The 14940-nt window shown below is 44.8% G+C and overlaps 1 long non-coding RNA gene across 1 annotated transcript in view; it reads right to left on the reverse strand.

Moving 5' to 3' along the window:
- LOC105478061 (uncharacterized) overlaps positions 1–14940 on the reverse strand; it is a 47275-nt gene that overhangs the window by 20717 nt on the left and 11618 nt on the right. The gene's annotated exons all lie outside the window — the stretch shown is intronic.

The raw sequence follows: 14940 nt of genomic DNA on the forward strand, positions 1-14940 counted from the left end.
CTCTTCCCCCAGATGACACAGGTGGGAGGGAGGAGACCCTCTTCCTGCTGAGGGCAAAGAGGAGAGCCCACCTCAGGGTCTCCCAGCAGACAGCGGCGTGGCTGGCATGGCTTTCCCTTGAATCTGCAGTCTGTGAAAGGTTTTCAAGCAAAAGTGGGGAGCAAGGGAAGAGTTTTGTGGATGGTATGACCCATGCCAGCAGGGCTTGCAGCCAGGCAGCTTCTTCTTGCCACTTTAGAGAGGAAATCAAGCGTGTGTGTGTGTGTGTGTGTCTGTGCGTGCGCACGCGCCTGTGTGTGTGCGTGTGTGTCTGTGCGTGCGCACGCGCCTGTGTGTGTGTGTGTCTGTGCGTGCGCACGCGCCTGTGTGTGTGTGTGTGTCTGTGCGTGCGCACGCGCCTGTGTGTGTGTGTGTCTGTGCGTGCGCACGCGCGTTGTGTGTGTATGTGTGTGTGTGCACGCGCCTGTGTGTGTGTGCGTGTGCGTGTCTGTGCGTGCGCACGCGCGTGTGTGTGTATGTGTGTGTGTGCGCACTTGCCCACACGGTGAACTGTCAGTGTGCTGCATGAAAAGGTCCCCGCTCAGCAGCGATAGCGCGCACATTTCCAGGGCAGCAGCTTCTAACTTTCAATTGAACTTGCATTTCCAGCCTCTAGCTGTTCATCGGCTGAGAGAAGAGGGATAATTGAATTTCTATACTTCCACTTCTCTGCACATGAAGAGTTGGTATTCCTCAGGGGAATTCCTCAGGGGAAGAAACACCAAAGTTTCAGACAGTTGGTTAAACTTAATTTTGTCTGTACGATTTATCGGACACCCACAGTGAGGCCAAGAGCAGAAAGAACATCCAGGTGGAAAGGTATAAGGCAGGTGTCAGAGCTAATACACCACGATTCCTTTGTCACAAATAGAATTTGATTTTTTTTTTTTTTTTTTTGAGACAGAGTCTTGCTCTGTCACCCAGGCTGAGGTGTGGTGGCACGATCTTGGCTCACTGCAACCTCTGCCTCCCGGGTTCAGGTGATTCTCCTGCCTCAGCCTCCTGAGTAGCTGGGATTAGCCCGCCACCACGTCCAGCTAATTTTTTGTATTTTTAATAGAGACAGGTTTTCACCATGTTGGTCAGGCTGGTCTCCAACTCCTGGCCTCAGGTGATCCACCCACCTTGGCTTCCCAAGGTACTGGGATTACAGGCATGAGCCACTGTGCCTGGCCTAGAATGTGATTTTTAATGTAGGAAGACACAGAACAGAATAGACATCCCAGGAAAAGAAACATGGATTTACACCCAACTGGCTTTTGACAAAAGCAGCAGGAATGTACACAGGGAAAAGAACCCTCTATTCAATAAATGGTGCTAGAAAAACTGGATACTGTACTCAGAAGAATAAAACTAGCCCCCATCCCTCACCATACACAAAAACACACTCCACATGAATTAAAGACTGAAATATAAGACCCCAAACGATGAGATGACTAAAGCTAAAAGAGGAAGAAATGCTTCAGGACCTTGGTCCAGGCCACACTTTTGTGGCCACAACTCGAAAGCACAGGTACCACAGCCCAACATAGATAAATGGGTTATATTAAACCAGAAAAGCTTCTGCACAGCAAAGGCAACAATCAACTGAGTGGAGAGACAAGCTGCAGAATAGGAGAAAATATTTACAAATATTTGGGAGACAATAATTACTCATCTGACAGGGGATGAATCTCTAAAATTACAAGGATCTCAAACAACTCAAGAGTAAAAACAGTAATCCAATTTAAAAATTACCAAAGGGGCTAGGCGTGGTGGCTCACGCCTGTAATCCCAGAACTTTGGGAAGCTGAGGCAGATGGATCCCCTAAGGTCAGGAGTTCCAGACCAGCCTGGCCAACATGGCAAAACCCTGTCTGTACTAAAAATACAAAACATTAGCTGAGTGTGGTGGTGGGGCACCTGTAATCCCAGCTACTTGGGAGGCTGAGGCAGGAGAATCACTTGAACCTGGGAGGCGGAGGTTGCAGTGAGTCGAGATGGTGCCAAGCCTGGGGTACAGAGTGAGACTCTGTCTTAAAAAAAAAAAAAAAAAACAAAGGATCTGAATACAAATTTCACCCAACGAAGAGAGACTCATGGCCAACTCGTCCTAGTTAGATTCGCTATTATCAAAGAGACAAAAAGTAAAAAATGCTGGTGAGGACTGGGCCAAACGGAAACTCATACCCTGTTGGTGGGAATGTAAATGAATACAGCTAGGATGGAAAACCACACGGCACTTTCTCAGGAAACTCAAAGTAGAACTGCCATATGATTCGGTAATCTCACTACTTTATACATTTCTTAAAAGAAAGTCCATCTATCCAAGAGGTATCTGCACCCCCAAGTTTATTGCAACACTCTTCATAATAGCTAAGATGTTCATTAACACATGACCGGATAAAGAAAATGTGGTATCTATACACCATGGAATACTATTTGGCCATAAAAAATGAAATTCTCCCATTTCAACAGCGCAGATGAAACTGGAAGACATTATTTTCAGTGAAAAAAGTCAGGCATGGAAAGATAAATACCCCATGTTTTCACTCATAAGTGGGAGCTAAAAAACAGTTGAGCTCATAGAAGTAGAGAGTAGAATTATTGTTATTAGAAGCTAGTGGCTGGGTGCGGTGGCTCACACCTGTAATCCCAGCACTTTGGGAGGCTGAGGCGGGTGAATCATTTGAGGTCAGGAGTTGGAGATCAGCCTGGCCAACATGCTGAACCCAGGAGGCCGAGGTTGTAGTGAGCCAAGAACGCGCCACTGCACTCCAGCCTGGGCAACAGAGTGAGACTCTGTCTCGAAAATAAAAATAAAAATAAAAATAAAAATAAGATGCTGTTTCTGCTGCTTAATCCTGCAGTCAGGTACATATCCTTCATTTTCCTCATCCCTGAGTGACTTCTCAAACTAAATCCGGTGGGAAGGCAATGTTTCAGTGCAGCCACTCTCCCTAGAGGGAATTATTTTAGAATCAGAGAAGTGGTTGCTTCCTAAATCACGATGTGTGAACTACTAAATGCTCTTTCTATATATGGCTTGCGGTTGTTTGCTCCTGAGATGCAGAGCTTCTAACAGGGACAGTAATCTATTGATTTACTATGAGTGATTAGGACTTCTCCTTTTTAATCTGTGTATCTGGGTTTTCTTTGTTTGTTTTTGTTTTTATTTTTGAGACATAGTCTCACTCTGTCACCCAGGCTGGAGGGCGGTGGTGCAATCTCAGCTCACTGCAACCTCCACCTCCTGGGTTCAAGTGATTCTCCTGCCTCAGCCTCCCGAGTAGGTAGGACTACAGGCACCCACTACCACACCCAACTAATTTTTGTATTTTTAGTAGAGATGAGGTTTCTCCATGCTGGCCAGGCTAGTCTCGAACTCCTGACCTCAAGTGATCTGCCTGGCCTCCCAAAGTGCTCACAGGCATGAGCCACCGTGCCTGGGCCGGTGTGTTTTTATTTTAGCTTATAGTTGCATGTAGAAACTCATGGACAAGATGAACCATGAGCCCTGGGGCAGGCAGATGAGGGCAGGGAAAGTCCCCCATTGACCAATTCATTACTGGGTGATTGAAAGTATTGGAAGGATTTTATCATTTCTGATTGGCTCAGTATCTGTGTGAGTAAGAGCTGCTCATGGGCTGACCAGAATCTGCTCCAGGTGGACAGCTCTCTCTGGGTCTGTTTATTGAAGAAATGTGTGCACTTTCTTGAATGTGCTACAACTCTTCAGGGTATCCCTGGAGAACTTTGGGATAGGTCCAGCATTCCATATAGAAGATGGAACATCTTTCCCAAGAGTTTTTGGACCGTGTCTATCTCTGGCTTGACTCAATCGCCTAAAGTAATTGAATAATAAGTGCTTTTCCTCTGTTTCACTTTGAATGCTGAAACATGCATTTTGTTTTTTAACCAGAGGAAACTTGCCCAAATTCTTTACAATCCTGGGCTCCTTTGGAGGACTGAAAATCTTGGATCCTGGCTCTGTCTCCTGGATCTGCATGTTAGGTCATCGATATTGAAAATAATTCAAACTCAGGTGATCCAGTGACCAGCTTTCACAATTTGCTATATGAAACTCATTTGGCTGGGTGTGGTGTCTCACGCCTATAATCCCAGCACTTTGGGAGGCTGAGGTGGATGGATTGCTGGAGGTCAGCAGTTCAAGACCAACCTGGCCAACATGGTGAAACCCTGTCTCTACTAAAACACAAAAATTAGCTGGGTGTGGTGGCAGGCACCTGTTGTCCCAGCTACGAAAGTTAGCTGGCCGTGGTGGAATGCGCCTGTAGTCCCAGTCACTCGGGATGCTGAGGGAGGAGAATTGCTTGAACCCGGAAGGCGGAGGTTGCAGCAAGCTGAGATTGCACAGGGCACTCCAGCCTGGGCGACAGAGTGAGACTCTATCTCAAAAACAAAAAAGATGTGGGTTACAAAATCAAGTCTGTAAACCAAATCAAGTTTGTGGTATGGATTTGTGTCCAGTCCCTCTTTATGTGTGCCTTTGTGTTGGGGTGGAGATGTGGACATGTGTCAAAATAACAGTTATTGTTTTTTCTGATACTTTTTCCTAATGTGTTATTTTTAGTGAGGTTAAGTCTACAGCTTAACTGAGGCATAAACAGACTTGCTATATTTGCTAATTTAGGCAAAACACAAAGCCAGTGATAAAAACCGATAAAACCCAATGGACGAAAACGGATGTTTCTGTAGTAGCAGGAGTTGCTTAGAGGTTCAAAAGCATTTTACTTTCTTAGTTCATGGTTGCTGCTTTTCTGTAGTCCGCCAGTATTGTTGCCTTTGGGATATGTCTTTTTACTATTTGCTCAAATTATTTCAAAGATGATACAGGGCAGTGTTGTGTAAAATAGCTAAGATTTTATGTAGATGCTATTAATAAATTTAAACTAACATTTTAGGTGTGCAGCATTTTTCCTCTATGAACAGAGGAGCTCACACTGCAAAGAGTTACCTTTACAGGGAAGCAGGTATCACCCACCTGCTTTTTAGAATGGGGTAGTTTTACAAGGAAACATCTCTCTAGTTTTTGTTTTGTTTTGTTTTTGTCTTTTTTTTCTTTTTTTTTTTTTTTTTTGAGACGGAGTCTGGCTCTGTCGCCCAGGCTGGGGTGCAATGGCCGGATCTCAGCTCACTGCAAGCTCCGCCTCCCGGGTTTACGCCATTCTCCTGCCTCAGCCTCCCGAGTAGCTGGGACTACAGGCGCCGCCACCTCACCCGGCTAGTTTTTGTGTATTTTTTAGTAGAGACGGGGTTTCACCGTGTTAGCCAGGATGGTCTCGATCTCCTGACCTCGTGATCCGCCCGTCTTGGCCTCCCAAAGTGCTGGGATTACAGGCTTGAGCCACCGCGCCCAGCCTGTTTTTGTTTTTTTCTGAGCCAGAGTCTCACTCTGTCACCAGGCTGGAATGCAGTGGCACAATCTTAGCTCACTGCAACCTCTGCCTCCTGGGTTCAAGCGATTCTCCTGTCTCAGCCTCCCAAGTAGCTGGGATTATAAGCACGTGCCACCACACTCAGCTAATTTTTGTATTTTTAGTAGAGACGAGGTTTCACCATGTTGGCCAAGATGGTCTCGATCTCCCGACCTTGTGATCCACCCGCCTCGGCCTCCCAAAGTGCTGGGATTACAGGCGTGAGCCACCGCGCCCGGCCAGAAACATCTCTTAGGTTCCTAAGGTAATTGCTTTGTTCCAAAACACAGATTCATTAAACTCAGTATGTGTGAAAACTAGTAATAAGTTAGCAGAGCTGATGGGGAGTTGAAACTTTAATGTATGTTTTTTACTACCTTATTCCAGCAAATACGGGTTGGTGACAAAACCATATGAATGACAGAAGAAAGGACATTTTATTTCTAAAACAGCAGAGCGGGAACCAGTCAGTCATAGATTCAGATGACAAAAAAGACCAAAGAAATATGCACAAACTCTCATAGTGTTGTTTCAACAATGAGTATATATTTCCAGATTGTCTAAATGGGTATGCTTTTTAGCTTTAAGCTTTGCTCTCATTTTTATTTAGTTTGTGGGAAAAAATATGAAAACCAACAGAGTTGGGGAACACAACATTGGCCATGCATTCTAATTAACTTGTTTTTTTGGTTTGTTTTTGTTTTGAGATGGAGTCTTACTCTGTCACCCAGGCTGGAGTGCAGTAGCATGATCTCGGCTCACTGCAACCTGTGCCTTCCAGGTTCAGGCGATTCTCCTGCCTCAGCCTCCTGAGTAGCCGGGATTACAGGCACGACCACGCCTGGCTAAGTTTTGCATTTTTAGTGGAGACAGAGTTTCACCATGCTGGCCATGCTGGTCTCAAACTTCTGACCTCGGGTGATCGATCTGCCTCGGCATCTCAAAGTGCTGAGATTACAGGCATGAGCCACACCGTGCCTGGCGACATAAAAAAATGTTGAAATTAAGTCGAATCAAACTGAATTTCTTTGTCGACTAGTGGTTTCAGCATTGGTTTGAGGGGAGTTTTGTTAAGGGCTGTACATTGCTTTTTGATATTGTAGGCTGTTTCAACTGGCATCTCACATAAGTTAATATTTCTTCCTGCCTCCGTGTCTTGGAAAGGAAAGGCCTTTTCACTTGGAAAAAGTTGAATTATTATCACACATTTTTTGCTTTCTCTTTTGTTTGTTTGTTTGTGTTTTGAGATAAGGTCTTGCTCTGTCACCTAGGCCGGAGTGTAGTGATGCAGTCATGGTTCCTTGCAGACTTGACCTCACAGGATCAAGCTAACCTTTCACCTCAGCCTCCAAAGTAGCCGGTGCTATAGGTGCGCACCACTATGCCCAGCTCATTTTTAATTTTTTGTAGAGATGGGGCCTTGCTATGTTTCCAGGGCTGATCTCCAACTTCTGGGTTCAAGTGACCCTCCTGCCTTGACCTCCCCAAATATTGGGATTAGTAGCATGAGCCACCACACCTGGCGATAAATTTCTTTATACAGTGTTTGGAAGCTATAAAACACTGTGTACTGATTGAATTTATCGTCTCCATTTAAAATTTTTTTATAAGTTGTATGCAATCATTTTATTTCTCAGGCTACTATGTACAGAATATGGGATTTGTTATGATTTGCATACAAATCTGTGGCTTCTCAATTAACATTTGAAACAATCTTTAATTATGAGGTGTTGAGACCCAACTTCAATCCATATTTTATAGCTTTGCCCTTTATGTAGATAGTAGAGTAGCTGCCTGACAAAAACGGATGGTCTGTGTCTGAATTGTGAGAAGGGGGCAAAATCTCCAAGTCTAGGAGAGTTTATATTGCTATCTTGTTTTTTGTTTGTTTGTTGAGATGGGGTTTCGCTCTTTCACCCAGGCCATAGTGCCGTGGTGCGATTTCGGCTCACTGCAACCTCTGCTCCCTAGGTTCAAGCGATTCTCCTGCCTCAGCCTCCCAAGTAGCTGTGATTACTGGCACCTGCCATCATGCCTGGCTAATTTTTGTATTTTTAGTGGAGATGAGGTTTTGCCATGCTGACCAGGCTTGTCTCGAACTACTGACCTTGTGTGATCCACCTGCCTTGGCCTCCAAAAGTGCTGGGATTATAGGCATGAGCCACAGCACCCAGCCAGTTTACATTACTTTCTATAATCATTATTCAGGATGGCTTTCCAACCTACTGAAAAGTAGAAAATATCCTGGGTGGGGGTGGAAGCAGATGCAGATTATTGTCACATACTTGCTCCGGGACAGCTTGTATGAAAACGCTGAGTTGGAGAAGAAAAGCTCGAACAAGCTTAACTCTTCTCCTTTAATTCCTTTAAGACAAGCTGTCCCTCTGTCTCAACCCCATGCCTTTCCAAAAAGACAGGCATACCAAGAAGATCTCATGGCTTTATCCACTGGACATTTGACAACAACTTTTTTGTTTTTTTTGAGATGGAGTCTCACTCTGTTGCCCAGGCTGGAGTGCAGTGGCGCAATCTCAGCTCACTGCAACCTCCGCTTCCCAGGTTCAAGCGATTCTCCTATCTCGGCCTCCTCAGTAGCTGGGATTACAGGCACTTGCCACCACATCTGGCTAATTTTTATATTTTCAGTAGAGAAGGGGTTTCACTATATTGGCCAGGCTGGTCTCAAACTCCTGATCTCAGGTGATCCGCCCACCTCGGTGTCTATTCTTTGTAACAATCATGTGCCTTGATTTAAGAATTCCCATGTGGTCAACCTTCTTGACCATCAGAGCGATTGTAAGATAAAGTAAGAATGAGACACCCTGAGGTCTCATTCAGGCCAGTGGGGATATTTGGGAAAAACAAGAAACAAAAACAGGAAATACAGGTTAGTCACTAACCATTTAATGGTGTTTCCCGTGTGTTAAAACTTTTTACATAGAGCCACTGCCTCTCACGTAGGCATGACTGTGTCCCTTTTTCAAATGAAATAGTGGGGGCAGCCAGGTGAAATCACCCGTGTGATTTAAACCCGTGCATTACTTGGGGGAGAACTGTTGACATAATTCAGTGTCATTAGGGGAAAGAACATGTTCTGTTTCCAGAAGGGTATAAAGGTACTGGCTAGGCGCGGTGGCTCACGCCTGTAATCCCAGCACTTTGGGAGGCAGAGGCAGGTGGATCACCTGAAGTCAGGAGTTCGAGACCAGCCTGGCCAACATGGTGAAACCCCATCTCTACTAAAAATACAAAAATTAGCAGGGAATGGAAGCGGGCGCCTGTAGTCCTAACTACTTGGGAGGCTGAGGCAGGAGAATCACTTGAACCCAGGAGGCGGAGACTGCAGTGAGCCGAGATTGCTCCATAACACTCCAGCCTGGGCGACAGAGTGAGACTCTGTCTCAAGACAAACAAATATATAATATAATCTATTATATTATATATTATATATATTATAATCTATTATATATATTATATATTATAACATTAAATATTATATCAGACCAGCTAAAATCACGTATATACATATATATATGGGTCAAACATAAATGTGGTGTTTGAAATGTTCCTTTTCTTTGACACAAATCTTCATTTTTCCAGGCTAAAGCCAGATTTTGATGCCCATTTGCAGTGTGCAAGTCCTCATTATTCCAATGCTTCAGAGTCTGTGTTATAGGCAGAAATGTAAATATTTATTCTGTAATCATCCTTTTTTTTTTCTTTCCTGCATCACAGAGTTTTTGACTGGCTGTTTCAGAAGACTATGTGTTAGTTTCCTTTAACGGTGGGAGAAGAGCCCTTCATAATGGTGCTAAAGAATGATGATGCCTGTGTGTGTGGGGACCTGACCAAATTCTCAGGTTTGGGGTTACCCTCTAGATTCTGATGGGGAGAGTGAGCTGTGATTTAGTTAATGCTTATCTGGCTGCGCCACCTACCGGTTCTGCAGGGAATAAGCTGCCTGCCTCTGAGGTTTTCACGGAGGCCGGGCGCAGTGGCTCACTCCTGTCATTCCAGCACTTTGGGAAGCCCAGGCAGATCATGAGGTCAGGAGTTCGAGTCCAGCCTGACCAACATGGTGAAACTCTGTCTCTACTAAAAATACAAAAGAGTAGCCGGGCGTGATGGCCTGGCGCCTGTAGTCCCAGCTACTCAGGAGGCTGAGGCAGGAGAAATGGCGTGAACCCGGGATGCAGAGTTTGCAGTGAGCCAAGATCTCACCACTACACTCCAGCCTGGGTGACAGAGTAAGATTCCGTCTCAAAAAAAAAAAAAAAAAAAAAAAAAAGGTGTGTGTACCCCTGCATCCCTGCAAGGGGATGTAAAGCACCATGGCCACCTGTCATCGTTTTCAGATCTGAGAAGAGTGAAATTAAAAAAAACATGCTTACTGTGTTCAGATAGATTTTGGAGTTTTAAAGCCTGCTTGCTGTGGGAGATTTTTAAGCATTCAAACCTTTATATTTAAGTATTATTTTTGATGATGTTGTGTCTTTTTTTTTTTTTGAAATGGGGGTCTTGTTCTGTCACCTGGGCTAGAAAGAAGTGGTGCCATCACAGCTCACTCCAGCCTTGACTTCCTGGGGGCAAGTAATCCTCCCACCTCAGCCTCCAGACCAGCTAAAATCACAGTCATATGCCACCATGCCCAGCTAATATGTTTGTTTGTTTGTTTGTTTTGTAGAGATGAGGTATCACTATGTTGTCCAGGGTGGTCTTGGACTCTTGAACTCAAGAAATCCTCCTGCCTTAGTCTCCCAGAGTGCTAGGATTACACATGTGCGTTACCACGTGCAACCTGATCTTTTATCTTACAATGGTAGGGAGGGACTAGAAGAGTCAGGGAGGGGGAGATGGAGACAGAAAGGGAAAGGAATACAGAGAGAGAGAGAGAGAGAGAATGACACACACACACACACACACACACACACACACACACACACACACACACAGAGAGACTGATGGAAATTGTTTTCCACCAACCGAGAAGAGAAGCAGCATCCCATCAGAGGGGGTTGATCCAAGCCATCTACTGTATTAGTTCATGAGAAATGACTGGCTGTAACACATGAGCCCTAGAATTTCTGTGGCTTAACAATTAAATAATTATTTCTTACTTATCCAGTTATCCAGTGTAAGATCCAGGGACGCCTAAGCAGGCGGCCAGCTTTCAGCGCAGACAGCACAGTACCAGGGTCACAGGAATTTTGGTGCATGGCCAGCTGGTTCTACTGCACCTGCCCAGGGACACTGGTCTCCAGGCTCCTGGCTTCTCAGCCTCAGCACAGATATCTGCATCCCCAGAATTGTAAGGGAGGCTGCTGGAAGCCGGGGCAGGAGGTGGGATGAGAATGAAGCTTTTCAGAGCAGAGACCATGATGGACCAGTTTTCAAATCGGCTCAAAATGGAGCGTGACCCAAATTCTTAGGAGACTCTAGGGAGGACAGGAACTGCAATAATAGCCGAGATCACATTTCCCATGGGAGTGGAGTCTAAGAGTCAGATCTGAGTCCATTTAGATTGAAATTGGAAAGATACAGAGATGGAAGAGTCTGATGTTTCCTCAAAAGGTTAACCGAAGACATACCATAAGTATTAGTCTGTTTTCATACTGCTGATAAAGACGTACCAAAATTGGGCAATTAACAGAAGAAAGAGAGGTTTAATGAACTTAGAGTTCCACGTGACTGGGGAGGCCTTATAATCACAGCAGAAGGCAAGGAGGAACTCACGTCTTACATGGATGGTGGCAGGCAAAGAGAGAGCTTGTGCAGGAAAACGCCCCTTTATAAAACCATCAGATCTCATGAGACTTATTCACTACCACGAGTACAGCATAGGAAAAACCTGCCCCCATGATTCAATTACCTCCCACAACACCTGGGAATTCAAGATGAGATTTGGGTGGGAACACAGCCAAACCACATCACCCTATGAGCCAGCAATTCTGCTTCTGGGCATATACTCAAGAGAAAAATGAGAACATGTGTCCACCCAAGAGCTCGTACATTTGTACACGTAATGTTGATAGCTGCAATACTCACAATAGCCAAAAAGTGGAGGTGACCCAAACATCCCTCAGCCGATGAACGGATTTAACAAAATATGGCATATCCATACAGTGGAATGTGATTCGGGCAGAAAAAGGTTTCAAGTACTGACACATGCTACAATGTGGGTGAACCTTACAAACATACACTGGCCAGGTGCAGTGGCTCATGCCCGTAATCCCGACACATTGGGAGGCCAAGGCAGGTGGATCACTTGAGGCCTGGAGTTAGAGACCAGCTTGGCCAACATGGTGAAACCCCATCTCTACTAAAAGGAAAATGCAAAAATGAGCCAGGTGCAGTGGCACACACCTGTACTCCCAGCTACTTGGGAGGCTGGGGCATGAGAATTGGTTTAGCCTGGGAGATGGAGGTTGCAGTGTGCAGTGAGCCAAAATCATGTCACTGCACTCCAGCCTGGGTGACAGAGTGAGACTCTGTCAAAAACAAAAACAAACAAAAAAAACCCACTAACACCAATGATTGCTTACGAGCTTTTTATAAAAATCGCAATCTTGGTCTCCTAAGTCATATTTTGGGTGGTGGTATAGCTCGGTATCATATAGGACATTCCTTTAGGTATTGCTCATTCACCCAAGATGGCAGATTCCTATGGATTCCATCATAAATCAAGGACATGAATGAAGCCAATATTCTGTTCTCTCCCGTTATAAATAAGCATCACGAACAAGACAGGAAAAACCATGTTGTGGTTCATGCTTTCCATAGAACTCCCGTAGCACTGACATAGTCTGCTTTATTCGTAGCAATGTGCCACCAGGACATACTTGCTTATTCCTTGCAGAAATTAAGGGTAATGACCACCACTTTCAGTTTACCAAACATTTTGAGCATGTAACTGAAAAGTGCATTCACTGTATCTCCAAAAATAATGACATGCATGCATATTTGTTTCTTGCAAAAAATGTAAGTGCTCACGCTATATCTCCAAAATGATATGCGTGCATATTTGTTTCTTGCAAACAAAGTGCTCATGCTATATCTCCAAAATAATGATATGCATGCATATTTGTTTCTTGATAGGAGAGATATAAGTATCTATGTGTGCTAAGATGTGTGGGACACTGAAAGGCCGCTGGGGTTTTTGCAGGCCCCTTAGAACTGCTGTGTGTGTTAAGAAGATGGGAAATACCTTATTCCATAATTTGTGGATGCTAACTACATTCTCTGGCTCCCTTTCAGAGCCTGTCAGACACACATGTAAAATTGTGCTTTCCTTTCTCCCCATTATTTTTCCATGGATGTCATTTAGGAAATGAAAACGAACTCATGAGGACATGAGGACTGGATTGGATTCAACAAGGAAAGTGAAGGAGGGGTTTCAACAAAGTTCACCAAACTCCAGGCTCTTCATGGTGTCTCTCTGTATGATTCAAACTGTGATACACCCAGGCTTCCCAGAATTTAATTGACAGGTAACATTTCAACATGTTTTCTGGAAGCACAGAAAGTCTAGATTTCAAGGAGGTGAAAGCAGACCTTGAGACCACGATTTTACTACAAAGCCTTTGTGTTTGGGGAGGGTGGGAGGGGAGAGGGAAGGAAGACAGAGAGTAGAAGATATTATCAAGCCAGTGACTGCAATGAGAGCTTGGAGACTCAGGGTCATCCCACCCGAGGAGTGAGGAAGACTGGGGTCTTTTTCGGTCATTTCCCAAAATGTGTTGGCTGAGGCTGCTTCTAGGATGGGGGCATGTGCTAGTTTTCTTGCACTTCCAATCTGCTCAATGGGTGGTGTATTCGGCCCTTCTTTCACTGCTATAAAGAAATACCTGAGACTGGGTAATTGATAAAGAAAAGAGGTTTAATCGATTCACAGTTCTGCAGGCTGGACAGGAAGCCTGACTAGGGAAGCCTCAGGAAACTTACAATTATGGTGAAAGGCAAAGGGGAAGCAGGTGCATCTTACGTGGTTAGAACAGGAGCAAGAGAGAGAGTGAGAAGGGAGGTGCCACACACTATTAAACAACTTGATTTTGTGAGAACTCACTCACTAGCATGAGAACAGCACCAAGAAGAGGATGCTAGACCATTCATGAAAAACCATCCCCATGACCCAGCCATCTCCCACCAGGCCCCAGCTTTAACATTGGGGATTACAATTTGACATGAGATTTGGGTGGGAACACAGATCCAAACCATAGCAGGTGGGAAAGCAGGCTCAAGGGATAAGAGAATGCCATTGGGAAAATGAGCGCGTGTCTTGGCACCCAGAGGTTGGACCGTCTTGCACTGACTGATACTGATAAGGAGATAAAGTCCACGCCATATTGGTGAACTCCAGGAACATGCTTCATTTTTTTTCACGAGCAAGCAATGGCATCTTTCATATCTAAGCAGCAAGACAAGCTGCCATCTTGTTTATCAATAGCTCGAACATCTGCCTATGAATTCCTACATCTCCTATCTGTTTGCCTATGAGAATAGCCAAGTTGCCTCTTTGCCTTGAGAGGAAAGGATGGATGGAAAAGAGTTTGAACACTCCAGGTTTGCTGGAGGGAGTGATGACATCTGAACAGAGGAGTCAAAGTGTTACTAGAAAGGGGTCCCAATTCAAACCCCAAGAGAGTTCTTCGATCTCATGCAAGAAAAAAAATTCAGGATGAGTCCACAGAGTGAAAGCAAGTTTATTAAGAAAGTAAAAGGGCTGGGCAGGGTGGCTCATGCCTGTAATGCCAACACTTTGGGAGGCTGAGACGGGCGGAATGCTTGAGCCCAAGAGTTTGAAACCAGCCTTGCCAACAAGACAAAACTCTGTCTCTACCAAAAATACAAAAATTAGCTGGGTGTGGTGGCGTGCACCTGTGGTCCCAGCTACTTGGGAGACCGAGGTGGGAGGACTGCTTAAGTTCAACAGGTTGAGGCTGCAGTGAACTCTGATTGTGCCAATGGACTCCACTCTGGGTGACAGAGTGACATCTTGTCTCAGGGAAAAAAAAAAAAAAAGGAAGGAAGGAATAAAACAATGGCCACTCCACAGACAGAACAGAAGCATGGGCTGCTTGACTGAGTATACTTATGGTTATTTCTTGATCATATGCTAAACAAAGGGCATTTAGCATATAATCTAAATACCATATTATATGCTAAATATAAGAGTTTTCTGGGAAACGGGAGTTTCTATAACTGAGGGTTCCTCCCCTTTTAGACAATATATGGTAACTTCTGGATGTTGCCATGGCATTTGTAAACTGTCATGGCACTTGTGGGAGTATCTTTGAGAAGCAAATTTATTAGAATTAGGATATAATTAGTGAGGACGATCAGAGGTCACTCTCGTCACCATCTTGGTTTTGGTGGGTTCTGGCTGGCTTCTTTACCGCAACCTGTTTTATCAGCAAGGTCTTTATGACCCGTATCTTGTGCTGACCTCCTATCTCATCCTGTGACTAAGAATGCCTAACCTCCTGGG

The sequence above is a fragment of the Macaca nemestrina genome, chromosome Y, assembly GCF_043159975.1.
Source record: "Macaca nemestrina isolate mMacNem1 chromosome Y, mMacNem.hap1, whole genome shotgun sequence".
NCBI lineage: Eukaryota > Metazoa > Chordata > Mammalia > Primates > Cercopithecidae > Macaca > Macaca nemestrina.